Here is a 23171-nt window from a genome sequence, read left to right on the forward strand (position 1 = left end):
TTAATTCCCTGGTGCAGTGTTATGCAGGCTGGCAGTCCAAGCGGAGGAGCAAGACAACAATATGGCTAGCAGCTAGCGCAGGACATCCTCCTCACAGCTTTGTGTTTAGCTTATCACAATAGACGGTCGGGAAGGTTTCCAAATAACGGCAGAGGGTGGGAAGACAGGAGAGGGAGCAGAAGGAAGGGGAAGGAAGGGATTGCATTGTAATGTGTTTTCATGGCTACCAAATGAACCCTTCTATAGACTGTGACACAAAGAGACTAGTACTGTAAAACACACACACGCACACACAGCCTCTCTGCTTGGGCTGTCACAGGAATGAAAATCAGCTATGGCGAAAGGAAAATCCATTTGCAATATTTAAAGCTTGAGGGGTGACGGTCAGCGTCAACGGCTAAATTGCCATCCATCCACATCCATTTTTTTTTAATGCATATTAGCTTTCTTTCTGAGTTAATACTTTAATTACTGTAATTGACACCTTTTTCCCTTGTCTAGACCTGAGGCAACCCATCAAATATGGATGCCACTTTAAGTTAGCCATTTCACAGCAGGTCTAAAAATCAGTTTCAAGTACAGTTACAGCATTAAGGGTTCAGTATTTCACCTGAGATGCCTTTAGCCCATTCATCTGTGTGTCTGAGTTACTTTATAGATATCTTCTTTTGATGCAACTCCACAGAAGTCTTCTCTTGCACCCTCTCATCTAATTCCACCACATCTCTTTGCAAAATCATACCTGTAGTCGTCAGACTCACACAAGCCCAAGATGTTGTCATCCCACCTTAAACCTGACCTCAAATTATACTTTGCTATCTAGGGACCTGCTCTCAGGCTCATTTGTTGCCTTACATCATGTAACCCAAGCAGCATGTTGTGTTAAACTTTCACTTTTTGGAAAAAAAAAAGAGAAGGTTGTACCCAAGCATTCCAATTCTCACATACAAATTCTCACACAAGGCATGATGGTGTCCGGTTACAGCGACGCTGAAACTCTCCTGGAATGTTTCTTTAGGGTAGATCGACTGGAGAACACATGCAAAGACAAGGTAGGGGTAGGCTGGGGGGGGGATTAAGTGTAGCAGCTTTGGTTACACTGCCCCACACCTGACATGGACTTCTCTCGAACAGCATGAGAAATTCAGCGGAAAATCTTTGTATAAAAGGTCACGGAAATTCTAGTTGACTTTACCCTGTAGGTTTCGAGTATTTCATGGACGGCTGATGGTGTTCTCAAAACTTTGCACCTGTAAAATTTGTCTGTGGCCGTGAGGTGTGTCATTAAAAATACTCATGAATGAAATGGCATAATATGGTTCTGGACTTTGGTATTTTGAGTCTGACAGTGCCACACAGTCAATTTCTCTCACTGTAACTAACTGGGCCAGTGAATGGAATGGTAAAATGTGATTTAGAGTGATTCTAGACCATACTTAAAGTTGGACAGTGCCACACGGACAATTTGTTTTGCTCTGACTTATTAGATCAATGAATGGAAAGGCAAAATGCGGTTTAGAGTGTGTCTGGACTATGGTACTTTCAGGCTGACTGTCACATAGCCAGTTTCTCTAACTGTAACTCACTGGACCAGTGAATGGAATAGCAAAATGTGGTTTACAGTAGTTCTGGACTTCTGCACTTAAAGTCTGACAGCACCACACGGCCAATTTCTGCTACTGTAACTCACGGCCAGATGACCCGAAAGGCTCCTATCTTCATCACATGGCTGATTTCACGCTTTCGCAAACATCAACATTAAAGTATCATGCTGTGAATCTGCAGTACATGCGGAGCCATAAATAGCTTGGTGACTTCATGGGCTTTGGTATGTGTATCTTATTTATGCCGTCTATAACTCCAAGCTATTTGTGGTATCTTGAGCCATTCTGCATGAACTTCATTTAAGAGTAACCTAAGTCTGCTAAACAGCTCTGGCTAAAACTGCCTTTCTATGTTTAACTGTTGCCATCTCATCTCCTAGTGGATTTGCGTATACACAAGTCCAAATATAGTTAATTGCCAAATGGGTCCATGGGGCTGTAAAAGTTAGTGGATACTGACGCCTCATTGCCTTATTTGCTGATTTTGTGACTGGTACCAGGCCATAATACTTCTCTAATGTTTGGATGCTCAGTGTAATGAGTAGGACTTCTGGGAAATGCATGTTTTAAAAGACTGCCATAGCAGCCCCTGGTACCTAAAGAAATTTAAAGACTGGTATTTTTCTAAAAATACATTGGTGGGGTCATGTGCGCCATAGTTTTCTCGCCTGACTAAATATAAACAAGTCCTGTCTGCGCAGTGTTATCTTTAACAGTGTGATGCAACTCGTCGAAACCCCTCTGAAATAGTTCCTAAAATATACATGAAAAGGGAACGGAAAGATATACCCGTTCTTCTATGTCGGCTGTTTGAAGACGCAAGCATAACCTTCATCTGTCATCCATAAAATATCACAACGAGGAAAGAAATAAAGGAAGGAAGGAAGATGGGAAGAAACTCTGAATGAAAAAGACAAAGAAGACTCATGCACTGGATAGAGTTGTCAGCATTGCCAGCGCCACTGAAGCACATCTGTATGAGCAACATTCCTTTTCTAGTATGATGAAAAAAAAAGACAAAATACCCCAAAGTTTCCTTTCAGGTCTTGGCAGGTTTGAAATAGGCAGGACAAGGAAACACTGCAACTCACATTAATGTCTAATACTCGTTCATTTTTTTCCCCACACAGAGCTCTGTATTCCCCTTGGGCTACCATTTGCTTTGCAAAATGCATGCATGAAATTCTTGAGACCGGCCTCCCCACGAGAGTCTAAATAATAGATTACCAACACAGCATCCAGCCTGAGCTATAACTTCAGCCCCAACTGTCTGGCCTCATTAGCGAGTGAAGTGTAAAAGATAGCCAGCTGCTAGCCCAGGTGACGGTACTCAGCTCTGGCCTTTGGCAGTAGTGGCCCACCCTAAAGAGAATATACGGCGCCTCGCTCTGTGCAATTCATCTTGTAATCCGCCTTAAAGCTGCTAAGCTTCCGTTGATGGCAAATGAATGGAGACCAATGGCAGGAAAGATGGAGACAGAGGGAGGCGAGGGTGAAAGTTTCAGTGAGCAGCACAGGAAGGGAAAGAAAAGGTCTAAAATGTGGTGGATTCATCTGCGGCGGAGGGAAAAGGCGGTTGGTTTGGGCCGTCTGGTCCGAACCAGAGGTGACCTAAGCCATTTTCATCCACTGATTGTCCCCCCCTTTCTCCCTCCTTCTGCCCCTCCCTCCATCTCTTTTCACTCTCTCCTCTGTTGCTCGAGCTCTCTTGCCCTCTCTCTCCATGTCTGCTTCCAAATGGCAGTCATTATACCGGACATGAAAAGTCATTTTAGTTCCGCCTGGCTTCTTCAAAGCAGCTAGCTATAATTGCAGATTGAGTAGAGAGAGAATGCTGGGGTTACACAGAATTTAAACATTGACTCCTAACCTTGCAGTGATGCAGGAATTTAAATTCGGAGGATAATTGAGGAATAATAAAGAGCAGCTATTTACACATTGTTGATGTTAATCAGTCTTTTTTGTATAATATTTCTGACTTTGCTTTAGAGAGAGCCCTACATGTTTAAACATCTCTCTGTGGACATGTGGGGGCCAGACGATGTGAGCGGACTGGAGGCACTGGATCCCATTACAACACGTGTCACTTGAAGAGTTATGGCACAAATTGGGGAAACACTTCCAAATTATGAAAAATCCATCCACTATTAAATGCATTCCTCATTCGTGAAATTGCTATGTGGCAATGTCACTGCACTTTTTAATGGAATTTTCTCCACTATGCCAATTCCAGTGGGGAGTCTGGGAAATGCAAAATGGCCAACAAATACAAATCTCAATCACCTTTGTGTTTAAGCTTAATTTAAGATAAAAGTTAGGCCTTAGTTTAGGTTCTTTTCATGCTAATTTATGCAGCAGCAAACGATGTGTATTCTGTCTGTTCTTCGGATTAGTTCTATCATTTTTACACAGTCTTTCACAGTCTTTGTGTGTGTGTGTCTGCTTATATAAGCTTGCGTGTTACAAATCCAGCCCCGAAACAGTTTACAGTCACTGAGGGTCGTATATACGTTGCTCTTTCCCAGTTTACGAGCTAGCCACCAGTCTGAGCCGAGCCACCCCTCCCCTGCACTTATCTCTTGCAACCTTCTATTTGGCACAGCAGGTAGCGTAATTGTTCTTGGAAAGAGCCTATCAACTAAAGGCTCCATTTTTGACTTTTCGTCGCAAAAGACCTTTATCATAACACCCCATTTTTGCCCGGCTCCAGGCTGTAACCGCAGAGTGCCTCTGAACAAAAAGTGTTTCAGCTAAGTCATTCCCTTTTGATGGAGGAGGCAGGGGGTGGATAGATGGAGAATATAGACTGGAAAAAATGCCTCCCGTATGAGACCCTCCCCGCCGTCCACTCCCGTGAAACACAACCCCCACTCACTCCATTTCGAGCAGAAACAAATTCTAAAACTGTCATACTTTAATTGAAATTCCATCACTTGTGTGGCTGCTATTGTGGAATAATTTGATAAAGCTGTGTGACATGAATGCACAGAGCCAACCGCCACTTCTATTTCTTCCCCCAGCTTTTATTTCCTCATTCCGCCGGTTATTCAAATGAACCTCGGTGGATTCTGCTCTCAGCCTTTCCAAAAAAAATGAAGATAAGAGGAAATGAGACAATGGGACGGGCATAAAAAGAAATAATGTTTTGGGTTGCAACACAATCAGACTGAAGTCTTTAAAAAATATCACCAAGCTACCTTTTTATTTTACCCCTTGCAATATTGGAAACCAGAATTATTATGATTCACTTGCGGACTTTCATTTTCTTCTAATTAGTCCTAACTCTCTCAATAGTGACATGCTGTTAGTGGTTAGATGTGGGGATGATCCAACATGGAGGTCAAGGGCAGAATTCCAATCCTCTGCCAGTGCCACTGACCCCGATCCAAATCCATACCCGCGCACTCCCTCCCTCCTCCCCCTCCATGTCTTCACAACTGGCTACAGGCGTTTGGCATCCATCATATCTCCTGAAACCCAATCTGCAAGCAAAGGACAGCTGGGGTGGGGAGGCAGCCCTCCTTGTTTCTGACACATCGGTACCCCCACCGCCTGTACGCAAAAGCCTGGAGGCAGAGCCTGGAGGCGAAGCGTTTCGCGCCGTACCCAAACATGACGCTCGAGCATGTTGGAAGTGACAGTGCGCTTTGTGTGTACATACAAGTAATTTTTCACAGAGGGGGAGGATATGTAGTGAAATCAAGATGGAAAGAGCTGGGGACCGTTTTTTTTTTTTTCATTTTGATGAGGCGCATCAGAGACAGATAGAAAGTCAGACTAATATAAGAAAGGATGGAGAGAAAAGAGAGAGCAAACAGGAAAGAACAAGCTCAGCTATAGCCCTGTGCTCCCTCCACTGCCAAACAATATTTACGCCTCAGCTTTCCGGCCCTGACAGGGTGATGGACAGTAGAGGTGATTTTGCCTGGGCGTGAAAATAGGCTCCTTATTATTCCAACCCAGTGGCAACTTGAATATCAATAAAAACTGCTAGCGTTCCCCTATGTGTAAAACCAATGCCCCGTAGCGGTGGTTTTTATCAAGCAACCCACCCTTGACGCTAGTTATGCAGTACTAGAGGTTACGGGAGGAAATGCTTGCCAAGTAAATAAGTGAGTGAAGCGATTGAATAGAGGGGAAAAACACAGCGGGACCGGGGCCAAAGTGAACCAAGGGTAAAGTCATGATCACTTCATTATGCTGGAGTGCAGCTCAGTGTTGTGCGAAATCAAACTGCTTTCTCATTTGTCACAATGCATCAAGCCGGCCTCAGTGAAGTGTAGTCGGCTGGAGGCCCCTGACGCACAGGCACACGCGCCGCTTGATGAACACAAGGAAGCTAAACTGCAAGGAAATGCATGCACATAAATCCATATCCAGTGTACAGTACGCAAAGTACACCAACTAAACACTGAAACGTCACACACCTCATGACCCTCCTGCCTTTTTTTTCCCCTCCTCCTGTACGACCTCTACCAGTTACACTTCCCCTGCATCCACCAACCACCCACCCTGCCAGCTAGCCAGCCGGCCTGCCAGTCAGTGGGTAGTTGTTAAGGGCTGTTGCTGGCACAAAATAAGCTAGAATACACCCACTGGATTACAGAGGGCAGGCAGCGAGGGGGGTGATTGCTAACAGACCTATTGGCACTCCATCTCCTCCAGTTCCAACACCACGGCGCCTGATAATTGTGGCCTCTATGTTTACGTATCCATTTTTGTAATGTAAGTGTTGATTTCTCATTCCACACTCGTAATAGGGGCCCTGGCCTTGGAATTCCTGAAGTAGCGCTCACACACACGGGCACAGGCACACACACTGATAGAAAACTAACTTTTTTCTCGCTCTTTTTTTGTCCACTCTTGAAAATAAACCAGTGAGTCAGAGCTACTTGGCTGTGCTATGACAATGGGACTGCGAGGTGCAGGCACACTTGTTTGTAAGAGGGCTTGGCTTTGTGCCGACTTGGATAAAGAAATGTTGAAAGCTCCTGTAGTCCTTAAAGATGCTTCTGTTACATTAAACACACTGCTGTAAATGTGCTTGTATCTATGAGCTTAACGTTTTAACCCGCAAATATAGTAGCACTTGTAAAAAAAAAAAGAAGAAAAAAAAAAGACACTTAGCCAGGTGCAATTCAGAAATAAATGAAAAGGACATCTGAAAGACATTGCTGACTTCTCTCCAACATTCATTCTCGAAAATACTCCGTTGTCCCTTCCAGACACTGTCAAAAAATGTGGGATGTGATTTCAGAATGAGCTCCAGGCACAAAAAACTGGAGGAAAAGGTAGATCGGCAGGCACGCAAAAATGGCCTTACTCCCTTATAGGCACTTTCTAAAGCCTTATATCATTTTTCAATTTAATGGCTTGCATGCCATGAACTGTTTGTATCCTTCACACACTCACACACCACACACACACACACACACACACACACACACACACACACACACACACACACACACACACACACAGAGGTGAGTGACACAGAAAAGCTTGACTCATTTCTCCTTTCATTTCCTTTATGGTATAAGAAAGAATTTTCACAATTTAAATCAAGATTTCCAACTAAAAATCCGTTTTATTTTTGAGGATTTAAAAAAAAAAAGGCACTAAGCGAGGGCTTTAAAAGAAGATGGCCGCATCAGTGCCGCTTTTTCCACGACTGAGACACTTTCTTCTCTTCAGCGACTTTGGACTGTAGCGCTTACACCTTAGCGCATATCCATTTTGTCTCCTCTTTTTGAGCGCCGCTGTCGCAACAGCAAAATTGGAAATCGAAAGTGTGGTGACAGCTTTAATTGCACTGTGTCAAAATTGGGCGAGTGCTAATTGTTGGAGCTGGGAACTGTAAAACATGGGAGACGGTGGAGGTACCGGGGCGAGCTCTCCTCTCCCACAGTGCTTACTTATACTGGCTGTAAACTGGGAATTGCTTGAGCAAACACACATGCACACACATTTGCATGCTTAAATACACACATGCACACACACTCACTGGCCCGTGGAAGATCTCAGTAGCTACTCCACCTTCAATCACTGCCTTTCATTTGGCTCAAACAGCAATATGTTACACTGCATATGCTCTTTTTTTCTTTTAAGGCTACATTTAATTAATTTTTGACACCTTAATGCCTTCTAACATGAATTTCAGATGGACAAGCTGATGGACACCAATTATTTTGATTATGCCTATTTATTCTATGATTCTAAAATCTGGGGGGGCAGAGGGAATGGCATGGTACCTAAAAGCCCTTCTTCATGGCTCTCCACAGCATCCTCCTCACTGACTGGAGAGAATGGGTCCCCTAGTGGCCCAACTGGCACACTGAGCACAGGTGGCATGCACAGACAGGCAGCTCTACTGGAAATAAAGGTTCACTTTCAGCTGATTGACAGAAGGGTTGCGTGACTGACTGACTGACTGATTCACTCACTCATATTTAGCTGCCTTTTTTCCCCCCTCTCTCTTTTAAACATGCGAGCTCTTTAAAAAGCACAGTCAACTTTAAACCCCTGCAAAAATAAATACAAATGTGTTCTAAAAATAAGCCACGATAAGATGAGGGATCTCTGGAGAGTTGCAGGAATGCACTTTGAAAAATTCCTCACAATTGATTCGTCGGGAAAAGGCTTCCACTAAACGAACTGTATTTACATGACAGAAGTGAGCTTAAAATAACATGTTTGACCAGGTCGTTTTTGTCATATAAAGGGTAAAAAAAATCAATTGCAACCTGCTAGAAACGCAACATTGAGGCGATGCATTGTATTTAACACACCGTGTGGTGATAATTTGTTGGAAATTAAACACAAACGCACACCGTGACTAAAAAATATTCCACCTGCACATTCACCAATGTAGTTAACGCGCAGGTACACATTAAAAACATATATCAAACCAGTTCATGACGGTATTGTGTGCCATTCGTGGCGTTTTACATACTGTAATGTGGCTCTGACAGCGCCGTTCAAGATTGCGCACAAAATAAACTCTGCGTAAAACAATTATTGACACATAAATGTGACGGTCGTGCGCCTAAATGCGCCAGCCAGCGTACAGCCCAGAATAAACCCCGGGATAAATACGTGTAAACTGTCTCAAGCTAATATGTTTGGACCAACTTCACGAGGCTCTACGCACACCTGAAATCACTGCGGCAGGCAGCGACTTCAGTTCAGTCACAACCTCCAAACTCACAGCAGCAGCCCGGCTCGTCAAACGAGACTTACCTTATCACCATTTTGCGGTCAGTTTGAAACTCAGTCTTCTGTCGAAAGACAAGTCGAGAGTTTTTCTTTCTTTCTTTTCTTTTCTTTTTTTTTTTTTTTTTTACATCCAGTAATGACAGCCGAGTCCCGGGGAAATAAAATAACGTGGAGGAAAGAAATCCAGGTTCTTCTTCTTCTTCTTGGTCTCCCCTCCCGGTTCTTATTTCGTTTCTTTTTCCTAGAGTTGTCCGTCACCAGCGTAGGCTATAAACGATCTTCGGGGACGCAAAACACGCACACACGTGGAGTGCGTGTTATATATTCTCTGGTTTGGCTCTCTGTGTGTGTGTGTCTGTGTTGTTGCTCCTTAGATCTTCATTGGATTGAACGTGGCGAGACTGTGGTTGTGTTTGAAGAGTGCGCTGTGGCTGCCGGGACACACAGCCCCCTCCTCTCTCCCTCTCCTCCTCTCTCCTCTTTCTCTCTCTCTCTCTCCTTCTCTCACTCGCTCCTCTGTGTCTGTCAGTCTCTCTTGTCTGTCAGTCTGTCCGTCTCTTTCTCTCTCTCTTTGCCGAGCTCAGACTAAAACCCCGGGCAGAGACAAACGGGAGAATGGGTGAGTGAGTGAGGGAGAGAGAGAGAGAGAGAGAGAGAGAGAGAGAGAGAGAGAGAGAGAGAGAGAGGTGTGAGTGGGAGGGGTGACGTCACTCAGCGAGGTCCCACTTTCCCAACTCTCCTGGATCACCCCCCCCACCACCACCACCCCCAAAGTCCACTGCAGGAATGTGCACTTGGACATGGCTATTTTAGTGGGAAGATTTGTGTTAGAGAGAGACGTGGGAGTGTGTGTAAGTGAGTGTGGGTGAGTGTTTGGGTGTGTGTCTGTGTGTTATTACATGGCTTCAGCTGTGTTATTATGAGGTGGGATAGTAAACACATACTGTATGTCAATAATCCAGCCAACTGCCTGTTCTGGAGCGACTTAATAAGAATTAGGGATGTCGATAAATTATCGGCCGACATTGGCCTGTCCAGCCAAGAAAAATTTGTTATACTTCTATCTGAAAAATCTGACAGATCTTGGCAGATTGTCAAAACATTTCATTTGGATTCTTCATCAAAATCCTCTACAAAAGCCAAAGTAAATTTGTGAAGTTTTTTTTTTTTTTGATGAACTTTACTAGAAAATTAAATGAACAAGAGTCTGAACTGTTCTTTGTTGTTGTAGTGACGTCAGTTAGATTTGGTTTGGTAAGAGCTATGAAATATTAAAAAAATAAAAATGTGAAGTTATTGGTTATCTTATCAGTATCCGCCATGAGAAGCGGGTAATTATTGGATATCGGTATCGGCTGAAAAAATATCATATCGTGCATCACTAATAAGAATGAATGACAATGTCTAAGGAAAAGGTACAAAAAATATGGAAAATGTTAAAATATCCCATGACCAGCCAGTTAGTTACATAAAAAAAACTGTATTCAAAATTTTACTTAAGTAGAAATATTAAAGTGCCACCTGCAAAATGTACTTAAAGTGTAACGTGAAGTGTACAAAACACTCACTTTAAAGGCAAAATGGGTTTTTGTCAATTTTTGCACCTTTAGGTTGTTAATTGTCCTATTTAGTAATTATTACTGGTGCATTAACATGCAAGCATGCGCTTAATTTTTTAATAGGGGAGACTGGGGAGTGTTGAAACACCAATCAGAGAAGCTCTGTAGTGATGTCATTAATATTGTACACTCACATTTTCTTTTTGAGTGCGCAAATGCCATGTCAAGGGCCCTTTTCTGCCAAATTAGCTCTGGTTCTTGAGCCGCCTCCTCTACTTAGAGCCTGGGTGCTGTCTAATGAATCAGCCTGTTTCTACTAGTGGAACCATTGTAATCAAGTTTGTCATCATCAGAGGGGGTTGCACAATGCAACTTTGGTTCTCAAGGAAAATCTGCTATGTATATTTTCAGGTTCTGAACCATTATTAGTATTATTATTTTTATTATTCTTCTTTTTTAATTACTTTTGGCGGAAATGTTCAGAACAGTTCAAAATTAGGTGCTGGAACTGGAACGGGCCAGTTCCACATTGGTGGAAAAGGCCTATATAAGCAACATTGCAGATTTTATGACCAAAGTGATTTCAGGTCAAAGGGTATTTTTCTTTTCTTATTAATATTATTTTTTGGCTAGGAATTATTGTATTTGTAAATACAATGTTTGACTTACATTCATGCTACCTTCAAGCCCACATGCTAAAATAGCTAGTTATATAATAGCTGCTTAAGATGGAGATTGTTGCAACATTACATTAAAATAAGGTTTCTGCACTGAGCACTTTGCAAACTTGAGACAAATATAAGTGTAGGTCAAGTGTGCACATTGTCAGTGCTGTGCACCTCAGGGGCAGCCATCTACATTTGTGACATCTGTGACAGTGATTGAATCTTTATATGACACCTGCACATTCAGGAATACAGTCCACACACACAAAGTGTTTTTGTTACTCTAAATTGTTCACTTTAACCAAGTGTTTTATTCTTTATTCTTCAATTAAGTACTTTTTTAAATACAATATTGAGTTATTTACTCTATAGAAATGCATCAAATTGTATGTGCTCATAATAGTTTTAAACATCTTAATCAGAAAATTATTTCACATAGCTTATAGGGATTGACTGATTATCAGCCTCGCTCATTACTGGCTCCAAAATTCAGCATTTGCCAGAATTGCTATTTATAAAATCTGATTGCCTATGAAATAATTAACTGAAAAAATTCGCTACTATGCCTCTGATGTAGCCGTCTCTCTGTGTGTAGTCCACTCTGTAAGATAACTTAATGTCCTGCCCAAATTACTATTGGATTGTTAATAAGCACACTTTATATACTGCTGTGTAGTTAAATTTGTATGAATAGATCATACTTGGTCATAAACATCGATTTATATTTTATATTCATAATCTGAATCTACAAAGTAACCAAGGTAATCAATAAATGTAGCCTAGTAGATTAAAAAGGACAACATTTGCCTCCAAAATAGTGACATGAAAGAATAAAGTAGTGTCAGACTGATATATCGATCGACTGATATTATTGGGTCGGCAGGTATTATCAGCCTGATATTGGCCAATATACTATATCAGTATTAGCGTAGACTGTATGTTGTCCAGTACTTTTTACAGATTTTTCACATCTGTCATTTTGTTTATAGTTGCTTCTAATTATTTTTAAGAAATCACTAATCACTGACAGTTTACTGTTTCAGTGCCATGATTTTGGATTTTATATAAATAAAGAATACTGTCTGATATATTAAGTCGATCTTTTTTTTCACTTCCTAACATAGGCTCAAAAAATCCTGAATCTGTCAAGTTTCTACTAAAGTAGCAGAAAACGGGTCATTCTAAATTTTGATACTAAGATTTTCATGCTTACTGCAAATGCATATCAGTTCCAAATATTGTTTATCAATCTCCTTGATTACTAATAATCAGTTTTGATGCTGCAAAAAACAAAAAGGTCAACCCTTACTATAGCAAAAGTAAAAAAGTGCATTAATTCCCTCTGAAATGCAGTGGAGTATAAAACACAATAAAATTACCACAGGACTGTACTTAAGTACAGTACTTGAGTAAATGTACTTAGTTACGTTCTACCACTGCTCCTTAAGCAGGTGAGTGTTGATGCGGTGCATACATGGAGGCTTTGTGGTTATGATAATGTCAGCGCAAACTGCATTAAAAGTACCATCATGTACAATAAGGTCACCACGAACTCATCACCGAGAGCCACAGACACACTGTAAGTCCCTGTAGGGATATTGTATTGATTTTGTTGTCAGACTGTGCTTGAATGTGTCTGCACGTGTGCCTTATTGGAGAGGCATATCATCTGCCATTTTGTTTATTTTTATCAAAGGCGTTGCTTCTGTATGTGGGGAAACTGCCTTCACAGACTGCGTTATTATGTACACCAAGGTCAGCCTGTTAAAGCAGCCGAGTTGAGCAGTAACCTCTGCGGTATAATCCATGTGTAATGATCACACATTTCATGTAATGATTCCAGGACGTCATTCATTCACATCGTCACTGAATAGACATAATGGTGCACAACAACGCATAAAGGGACAATATTGCTTGTGATAACACACTCAAGAGCGCAGTCCTCTGATGTAGGGCTACAGAAAAATAACAGCAATGGCCCGGGGAGACAGATGACTATGACCAATTGTGTTTTGAGAAAAGTTGCTTTTGTGGCAGCAACCCAAACCTCCTGATGAACAACCTCGCCCTGCAGACACAAACATCTAGCAACCGACAATAGTACTCTTAGAGACAGAGAGACAGACCGCCTCAGTCAGCAGATCTGTTTTCTTACCTGCACTGAGACATGTCACGTATCTGATTGAGTAACAGTGACGGTGATTTATACCTGCAAATTATTCCCGGCTCCATTTTCCGAGGGCAGAATTTGATACAGCCTCCGCATGTAGATTTATAGGCCAAAAGAAAGTGTTGGTTTTTTTGCGACAATGAACAATAGAGAAACTTGATGAAATTACTGTTATGTGAACTGTTGCCCTCGACTGCTGGCTGCGAGAAAGCATTGTGGGAGTGATAGCTGGTTGTGTCTAGAGGCACGATGTACTGTACATCACAAATGTCTGATTATCTGACTCGCACCAAAGCAATTATTTGGAAAATATTCTTATTTATCAGGAGGAAGGTTGAAGGATGAAGGTTGGATTCCCGGCACGTAAACATTTGGTTTTTTCATTGATAAACCTCAGTTCTCTTCAAAAAAAAAAAAATTTCAATCTTTAGCTGAGGCCTGCTGACATTCACCTTCGAGGCATGACTGTAGGGAGCTTCTCGTTTTTTTCTTCTTCAAATCCCTCTCCTGCATTCATGATCTTTGAATATAATTGGATGACACTAGTTATTAGATTTACAATTCTGCTCTGCATCTAACCTTGTGCTTTCATATTCTTGGCACCAGCAATAGCAGCAATACAGCAGCACTTGTTGATAAATGGGGGCAAGTGTGGGATTTATCAAGAGCCTGCCTTGCTGGCCTATCGTGGCTGAACTCTGTCGCCCAACAGGACGCGCTAGTCTATAAACCAACTGTCCTTCAACAAGAAGGATCCAACACCCAGAAAACCTGAGCGCCGCGCTGAGATACGGCGTTACCACACGCTGCAAGTTTGTCTATTAATACTCTTGACAGTACACTCTTAGAAATAAAGGTCCCAACTAGAACCATGACAGGTTCTTCAGCTTGTCCTCATGGGAGAACCTTTTTCGGTTCCTGGTCGAACCTTTTATACAGCTTCCACTTGGAAACCCTTTTGGAAAGTTCTACCTAGAGCCCAACATAAAGGGTTATCTGTGGAAGCTTCCACCCTTTGAGGAGCTCTTTCTTCCAAAAGATTGTCTGTATAAAAATGGTTCTTCATGGAACCTTGATTCTTACAAAGAACCCTTTCTTCAAAAAAGGTATTTTCCACGAGCTAATGTTCTTGATAGAACCTTATCTCTTCAGGAAAAACCCTTTTTTGAATTCTTATTTCTTCGAGTGTAGGAGGGTCATTTAAATTCATAATAAAGTCTCACTTGGCAGACCTCTTTGTTGTAGGACAATGACAACACATTACTATTATGCGAGCCAGCAGTGTTTCATAAACTGCCACAGGCATGTTTACATTCTTACATGTGTGGGGGTCACGCAAAGTGTAGCACTGATTGACATTTACTATGTAAATACAATGCAAATGCAGCGCAGGAATGCGAAAGGTTATACAGTATCAATATGCATTTGCTTTGGATGAATAATGTAAGCAAATCTTTGATGTATGTGTTTCTCTGTGTACCTTCCCACACAATAAATCTGCAGGGACGAGTCTGACTTTAACAAACTAATTAGCATTGAATATTCTCATGTATTTTGAAATGTATAATGAAATGTGAAGTTTTTTTTTTTTTTTTTTTACTGAACAATGGTAGTGGGTTGCCCCACCGGCTGCCAAACAATAATTTGAATGCCATGTTAGATGATGATTTTAGTTCGGTTTAGTGTTCATTAGCAGCTACTCATCACTCATCTCGTCACCATGGATATTGAAATATTATGCTATTTTTCATTATGCAAAGTATCAAAATTTGACTGGAATATCTTGGCAACAACTAGATGGATTGACACAAAAAAGTTGTGCAGTCGTTCATGGTCGCCAGAGGATGAATAACTTTGAAAATCTTCTGACTTTTCTTTTAGTGATATCCTCGACATCTATTGCATGGATTGGTACAATACTTTTCATAGACATTCATGGTTTGTTTTTAATGACATTTCTGTGCGACTATTGGTTGTATTCCCATGAAATTTGGTACAGACCATTAACATATGTAAAGACCATATAAACAGTGTGACATCTCCCCAAAAAGTAGAGCCAAAACATCTTGATTGCCCCCTGGTGGTGGCAGCATACATCCTGCTACGGAGAGGAAATCGGCCAAAAAAAAAAAAAAAAAAAAAAATCAAAGAACACCAGATAAATTTTTCTCAAACATGGTTTCTGTCATGCTGATGTATGTTTTTTCTGATGAGTTGTGTTTTAATTATAACTGAAATATAATATATAATTATATAATTATCTAAGCCTGACAGAGATGACTACTGCGCAGACTCTGGCTCCAAATGACGTCCAAGTGCAAGATGGCAGTGCTTGTATCTGAGATATTCTGGCTTATTTTCTTAACTTTGGGTTGCAGTGGAGATGCATCATTCATATTCATACAGACATTCATGTTCATCTAATGGTGAATTACAATTACCTTTTTTGAGCAGCATCATCAGGTCAAAACTCCAATTCCCTTTGGTTTATGACCAAATGCCTACAAAACTTATGACATTTCCATGCATCAGCCTTGAGCTGCACTCCCAATGCTAATTAGCAAATGGTCCCATGTTGAACAAAGATGGTAGCATGCTAAATATTATGCATTCTTACATTAGCATTTAGCTCAAAGCCTAAATACAGCCTCGCAGAGCCACTAGCATGGCTTTCGTCTGGTTTAAAATGACTGAAAATGCTTTTGAACACAAGCTCAGTCCTTGAGAGCCCCTTTGTGTCATGTGCTAGAGTTGGTAGATCCCTTAAACTTTAAACGATACATTTTCTCTCAGCAGTGTCTTCAGCGGTGGCCTTGTGGACTATGCAAGTTATTGTACAAAGCACATCACTTTATAGATTTGGTGGGATTTCATCTTACAGGGTGCAGTGTTTATCTCAGTGGGAATAAAACTACTTTTTAAAGTCATACTTTTCTGTTGTGTATCAGCTTTAAACTGTCTGGTTCAGACACAGACAGACAACACAGGAAGAAAATCAATCAACTTGTTCTTTAAGTTGCAAGAAAAGAGGTTTGCTTTTAGTCTGATAAAAGAGGCATTTAAGTAATGCTTGTCAGATGAATTTACACTAAGAACTAGGCTCAGACTGGGGCTTTGTTGCTCAATAGGCTGAGGTCAGTCCCATTGTAACTCAATCCAATAACTGCCGTATCAGTTTAACACTTTAGATTTTGGGAGGGCTGACAGCTATTTTAAAGGATTTCTCTCCTCCGTGGACAGCATTTCAATTCTGGATACGTTGCACTGTACTTCTGATCAGGCAGTCCATTTATAATTCTGCATACAAAACTGTCAATTTCACATTTAATGTGAGACAGACAGACGGGAAAATACAATATCTTTCACTGTCAATCTTCCTGTAGCCGGAGGTGCAGGCCTTTTCACCCTTGACAAGTTGCTGGCGCTTTACAAATGACTGTCAGTCAAGTCATTACTCTAGTTTCTGCGACCCAAAGACAACACCATGTATAATACTGCTGAGAAGAGAGACAACTTATCTGAATCAAAAACAAGGACTGTTGTTTTCAGCTCCTCAACGCCCCGGAGTTGATACATTTGTAGTCCCCACCTCCCCCGCAACCCTGATCAAGTAAACCAGTCATCGTAAAATTAATTTCCCCATCAAGCGAGACTCACGCTCTTTGGGATAACAATCTATCTTAAGCGGATAAATCTAATCCAATGTGTTGAGATTGACTTGTTTATGGCCGCTGCCCAAGCAGTCAAGAGAGGGAGAGAAGGCTGGGTGGGTGGCGGGGGTAAGGAATTGGGGGTGGGAGGGAGGTGAGCTAAGAGCGACAAATGCCAAGGTGATATTACACACATCTCCAAGGCACGAAAACTGTAAACCAACACCCAAGTGTAGTCCTTGGCCGAGACATCTAATACTTTTCTCCTTCTGAGAATCTGTCAGACATGATGGATGGCTGAGCATACAGTCATGCTTTCATGAGCAATTAACATTTCAACGAAACCGGAGGACTTAGTTCATCACAGACCAAACATCATTTCATAATGCGGGGGAAGTTTTCGTGAAGTCCGAGAGCCAGACTGATTGCCATAATTACGTACACGATAGGGAAGAAGTGGTTAATTTAATGGTCTGACGCCAGACAGCTGTATACAGTGCATAACACAATCAGTGATAACATCTGTATAATTCATTTAGTGACCTACATAACTTGGAAACAATGACAGCCGTATGACACGTCCCCCAGGGCCAAAGTCTCTTTAACGCCTCTTGAAGCCAGATTATTGAATTAGCCCTGTTTAAGTTTCCAAATTACCCTCCTGGAGGGTTACCTGGCCCGAAGATGGTTGTGCAATGACGAAAAGTGAAAACTGTGTGTTTGTAATCACACATTAGAATAAAAATAGGCATGATTCTAGAGAGAGTTTGTGAGTATACATTACTCAAAAAGCAACAGTCAAAGTTAGTCAGGAAATTTATAGGGGTATAGTTTGATCTCAGTTTAATTGAAAGCGCAGGGAACATGAGAATATGTGCACAGTGGGGGTGTGCCATATCAAATTGTTCACGATAATATGGGTAGAATTTACAAACATATTGCGATAATGGCAATAATCCAACTTGTTGATGACATGACGTTATACTGAAACACACAGCAGCGACAAGCGTGGCTGGAAGTGACATAACATTGTAACAAGCTCCGTGGTGGAGGAGTAAGTTCCAAAACGGCAAGCGACTTCAGTAGTGCGGAAGTGGTTTGGTTACAAAAGATCAAATGTGTGAAAAGACTGTGACAATGAAAAGGGGCAATACAACAAACTAATTTCACCACATCAAGCAGAAGCACCCTGGAGCAGCTTTTGTGAGTTCTAAACCAAAAATATGTTTCAGAATTTGGTAAAAAACAAAAAAATGTCAAGAATATCATTATTGCCGAAATACCCTGACATATTGTGATATTAAGGCCGTATCGCCTGCCCCCGGAGCACAGAAATATATGACATTATGTGAAATTAATTCAAAGTTGTAATAACTTTGGCAGAAAACTTGTGTGTTCATCCCATTGCTCATATGTAGTAAAAAAGCTTGTTGGAAGAACAAGTTCAGTGCTTTTAAATTCTCTGCAATGCTGCAGTGTTTGACCAGCTGAACCTGGGGTGAATCTTGTGGTAATACATTAGCTCTTACTGGTGGTGCTGCCAGTGCTTAAACATTAACTTTATTTGGTGCAGCTGACTGCAGCCTGGTCTGACTGCACGTAGTCTTAAATTCTGGTGAAACTCACTACATGTCTAGTCTAGTGTGACACTGCCTCAGATTGGAGGAGCTGACTGCAGGCTTATGTTACATGTTTGATCAGGTTTGATTATCTTCTGAGGAGCTTTTGATTAGCGAACCCGGGATGGCACCAATGTGGCAACTAAAGTGTGACCACAGAAGCTAATAGAACAGATTGTGTCAGGCGTGGAATTTCATAATTTTAGGGGCAAGAACACATGGCCTTAGGTGTTGTTATTCTTCTGAGGGTAAGGAGATCACATGCTAGGGCACCATGGCCATCAAATAAAACATTAATTTTAGTCCTTGGAAATAATTAATTTAACTTACAGGTTGATTTTCTTTCTTTATTTATTATTGTAATATATTAACTCATTATTTTGAGAAAGTTTCTCATTATAATCTCTTAGAGGACCTTCTCTTGTCTCTTCCATAGGAAGAGACAGCAGAAGTCTTTTCATTAGAGAGCAGCACATGAAAATACAGGAGACGAGCATATATAACACAGCTCTAGCTGTATATGACTATTAATAGAGACTCCAGTCTGCAGCATAAGGGTCCATGATTAAAGAATGAACTTCTATCACGTCAACACTTCTGTCCATATTTGCACACTGCCTGTCTTGTGCTCGTTCGAGCTCTTTCTCTTTTGCATCATCTGTCTCTCTGCTGCGAGTCTACATCATACCTAAATAGCCCGGTTTCCCAGCAATTCATACCACGCACCAAATCTAACAAACCACTGGTTATGTTTGCAGTGTTTCACTTGATGTTGCCCTGTCAGAATCGCAACAAAAGATACTGGTGTCTAAAAAGCGTATGGGCAGAAAGAGGCAGAGGAGAAAACAACAAAACCAGCAAAGCCACTGCACAGCAAGGCATATCATTTTTTTGAGGGGCATAAGGTCACACCGAGGGATGTGGTAGCCATGGCCGACATGGCCGCCATGAAATTCCTGCCCTGGAATGTAGCTGCATGAAGGCAGCATGTATTCCTTGTGTCTTATCAGCATTTAGAATCCCATAGTTCAGTGTGCAGCAATGCATACTGTATTGCCTGCTGCAGAGAAGGGTCACAAGCATATTGTCAATGAGAACACAATGGGCTGCACTCCTAAGGAGGGCAACTTGAACCCTTACATGACCTGAACAGCTCTGCCTGTCTGAGGGCACGCCGTGACGAGGGGCGCACACGCTTACTCATCTGTTCCGGAATTGCTGAGTCATGGGTAGTCAATATCACCTTATAATGATGTCAAGCGGAATCAGATTCGCGATGGGGCTTGTGGATAGGACCTCGGTTTGATTTAGTTTAGTGTTGGCATGGGGTGCAATGAGCTGAGAAGCAATTAGGTCCATTAAGAGATCAACTGGGATGGCGTGAGCAGCCATGGCGAGCGGCAGCCTGCGCGCAGAGACAAAGAGAGAGATAGGAGCAGGGAGGGAAAGAGGTTTAGACAGATTGAGTCAACTCCTGCCTCACAGAGTCCCTCTGTGGAACCTAGGTCAGGACATCTGTCCCGTTAAACAGATACAATTTGTATCTGACCGTGTGCGCGAACTGATTCGAGACATCGGGACTGAACCAGTGGAAGTGGGTGACAGACGAGAGGCCGTGTTCGAGAGCAACAAAAGCCTTTTCCCAAACTGATCCCACCAGCACTTTACCGTCAGTCCGAATGACGTCACGTTTGCAGCTGTGGAGGGCACTCCAAATTAAGAGTGAGGGTATACATGAGCTGTAAGAAGCACTCACTACTCGCCTTTAACGAAAAAAATCTGTCACCATGGATACTGATGGACGCATTAGTCACTCTGCTTTTGAGTTATATTATGTGCTGTTTTCATACAAATGCAAAACATCCCTAAAGAATGAACATGTACTCTGTGTGCTCTGTGTACATGCATTATCAGCTGGAGGTGAAATGTTTAGATGAATCATCAATTAGTGGGCAACATTTTACAAGACAGTACAAAAAAATGGAAGGGTTGCTAAGGGACGAGTAAGAAATCGTCAACGTTTCATCATCATTTCATCTTTAGGGTCTACAAGCAACTACTCAGTGTCTTGCATCACTTTACTTAAGGAGGCGCAAAAAAGAGTAATTACTGATTAATTAATTAATAATAATGAGTCAGCAGCTGTTTCATAGTCAGGAACAACTCCTGAACAACTCCTGAAGAAAGTGGTCAGTATGTTGTCACAGATATTTATGAACTCATTACCTCATGATTCAGTGATATACAATCTCCCAGTCTGTTTTCTAATAACTCATCACTATAGTACTTGAATCAGTTATTCAGGAATTATTAATCATTAATTATCAGGTTGTTCCTGATTTCCTCCTCACTTGTTCCTTAGTACCTTTACATTTTTGTGTACCATATTGTAAAGTATTACCACTTAGGCAGTTGTCAGAAAATAAATTTATTAATTAAGCAAAAATGCTGTTTATGGCTTCTTAAATGTGAAAATTTGCTTACATTATTTGTTTAGGCTGACTAGACCTTATCGTTTAAAGCTACTACAAGGAACTTGATTTTGATTTTGGAGGCTCATGAGGACAAAAGCAATAGTGTTTCCACTGTAATAACCCCAAACTATATTGCCAAAAACTAAAAATTATCCAAGCAAAAACCTTTTTTACCTGGCTAGCAGACTATCCACTGTAATTTTGCCTCAGAAAATTAAAAAACATACTTGTTTAATCCCATCTCGGTGGCAGGCATTAAGAGCAGCTATGTAGAAATAGTTTATGTTCTTGAGGTTTTTGCGGATAGTCTTGTTTGCTTATGGAGGTCATATGGATGGAGTAATAAAATTAAACTGTTTCATATCCAGTTAAAAACTCGTCATAGTAGCTTTAAGTTATTTATTGAGCAAAAATGCTATTTTCAGCTCCTTAAATGTGAAATATTACTATTTTCCCTGGCTTATATCACCATAAACTGTATAAATATTCTTAGTTGCCTTACTCTATATTACCTAAGGCTGTGGAATATCATAATTTATGTTTCCTTTTACTTTAATGACTGAATGAGTCACTGATAAGTCAAAGAAACTGTAGCTGGGTGCAGCTCATTTAGCAAATGGGTTCAAATCAAGTCAGTTTAGATACCATGTGATGTTTTTCCTTTTTTAACTTATAAATGCTAAAGTTTAACATGTTTAGTGTTAGTGACCTTTGGTAAGGACTGCTGCAAACACATACTGATTTATATGGTTTTATACTTTCCAAGAAGTAGTTTGGGAAGGCCCTTGATATGACAAAGCCTTCACAGGAATAGACACAGTGAGAGACTGAATGAAATAAACCAGGACAAGTATTGTTCAGAGTGCTGATGTGATAATGTGGCACTGTTAGATCTCCTTTTTACTTTTCTCCTCTCCTTTTCTTCTCTATAATTTCTCCCTCTTGCCTGAATACAAATAGGTGTGTCTGAACACAAACGCGGCACTGCTGCTTTTTCTGTCTGTTGGTCCTGTCCCATCTCCCTCCACTCCCCGTCATTGTCCTTTCATTTATTTAAATCTCCCCTACTCTAAAAGCCTTTTACCTTCTCCTGCCATCATCTTATCCCGGTTGCTCTTTTATTTGCCCACTCTCCACCCCACTCTACATCCACTCCTTCTGCTCTCTCCCTCTTTGACTTCCCTTCCCCAAACTAACAGTGACACACACCTCATCCCTGTCTATGTCTCTTTCTGTCACTCCCGCCACCCCCCCCCCCCTCCATACCTCTCCCTTTCTTTTCCCTCTCTCTTTCAGCGTGTGCAGGCTGGCACCGGGCATTTACGAGAAGCCTCTCACCATAGCCGATTGATCACGGCCATTGTTTTGCGCTGGGTCCTCCATTTTACAGTTCAGTGTTCATGAAAAGGTGCTTTTGCCACTCCTATCTGTCACCGCCTCCACCCCAAAATGTACTCTCCCTCTCCCTCTCTCTTTGGCCACTGATCCCCCACTGACATTTTCACAAGCGCACCTTCATCAATTTCACACCTCCAATGCCCTCCTATGCCAGTGTGGAAGGTAGGAGGGGAAGGAGGAGGTGAATTGATGGGTGAGTGCTGACAAAGCCAGCTTGAATTCGAAGTCAGGGAGTGACAAAGTTCTTCGGGTGTAGGACAGATAGGACGTGGAGGGTCATCGATACGTGTGCCGTCAAAGTAAACAAAATAAACAACTGCACAACGTCGAACAAGTGTTCCAATAGAACTTTTTCACGGCAGCCGTATTGATATGAAACAGCAGGGCAAACACAGGTTACCATTGACATTAAAAAGATCATTTTAGATTATTTGAAGCAGGGTTGTATGAGGTACTTATTGATCGTCAGTGTATCATCCACAGTAGATGGTGGTCGGCATGCCCCAGTTTGGGGAAGCACAGTGTACCAGTGTTAAAGCTAAGCAATAAACTTCTGTGGACAGTCTCAGCAACAAAAGGTATCCCAGACAATAAACCTAAAATAAATAATTAACTGTGAAAGTGTAGACTATATTTAGAATATTTTCACCACTTTACCAAGTCACACAATAACAAAAACAAACTACCAGATTGAGGCATCAGTAGATGAGCAACTGTGAAGTAAAAGTACTGATTTTGCCTATGGAGATTGGTTGGTTTGGAGAGAGCAATATTTGGCTTATACAACGGTGCTTTCCCTTTGGAAAAGACAAAGTAA

At 41.5% G+C, this 23171-nt stretch overlaps 1 protein-coding gene across 17 annotated transcripts in view; it reads right to left on the bottom strand.

The window, feature by feature from the left end:
• ptprda (protein tyrosine phosphatase receptor type Da) overlaps positions 1-23171 on the bottom strand; it is a 256470-nt gene that overhangs the window by 167854 nt on the left and 65445 nt on the right. For 11 of the 17 annotated variants that reach the window (XM_084711944.1, XM_084711936.1, XM_084711941.1 and 8 more), the window contains exon 1: positions 8844-9324. The exons of 1 other annotated variant lie outside the window; for it this stretch is intronic. The gene's annotated coding sequence lies outside the window, so the exon portion shown is untranslated. Of the gene's footprint in view, positions 1-8843; positions 9325-23171 lie in introns of those variants that run through there. 5 more of the 17 variants (XM_084711945.1, XM_084711940.1, XM_084711938.1 and 2 more) reach the window with 1 other exon arrangement.

The sequence above is a fragment of the Lutjanus erythropterus genome, chromosome 23 (genome assembly GCF_056507025.1).
Source record: "Lutjanus erythropterus isolate fLutEry1 chromosome 23, fLutEry1.hap2, whole genome shotgun sequence".
Classification (NCBI taxonomy): Eukaryota; Metazoa; Chordata; class Actinopteri; order Lutjaniformes; family Lutjanidae; genus Lutjanus; species Lutjanus erythropterus.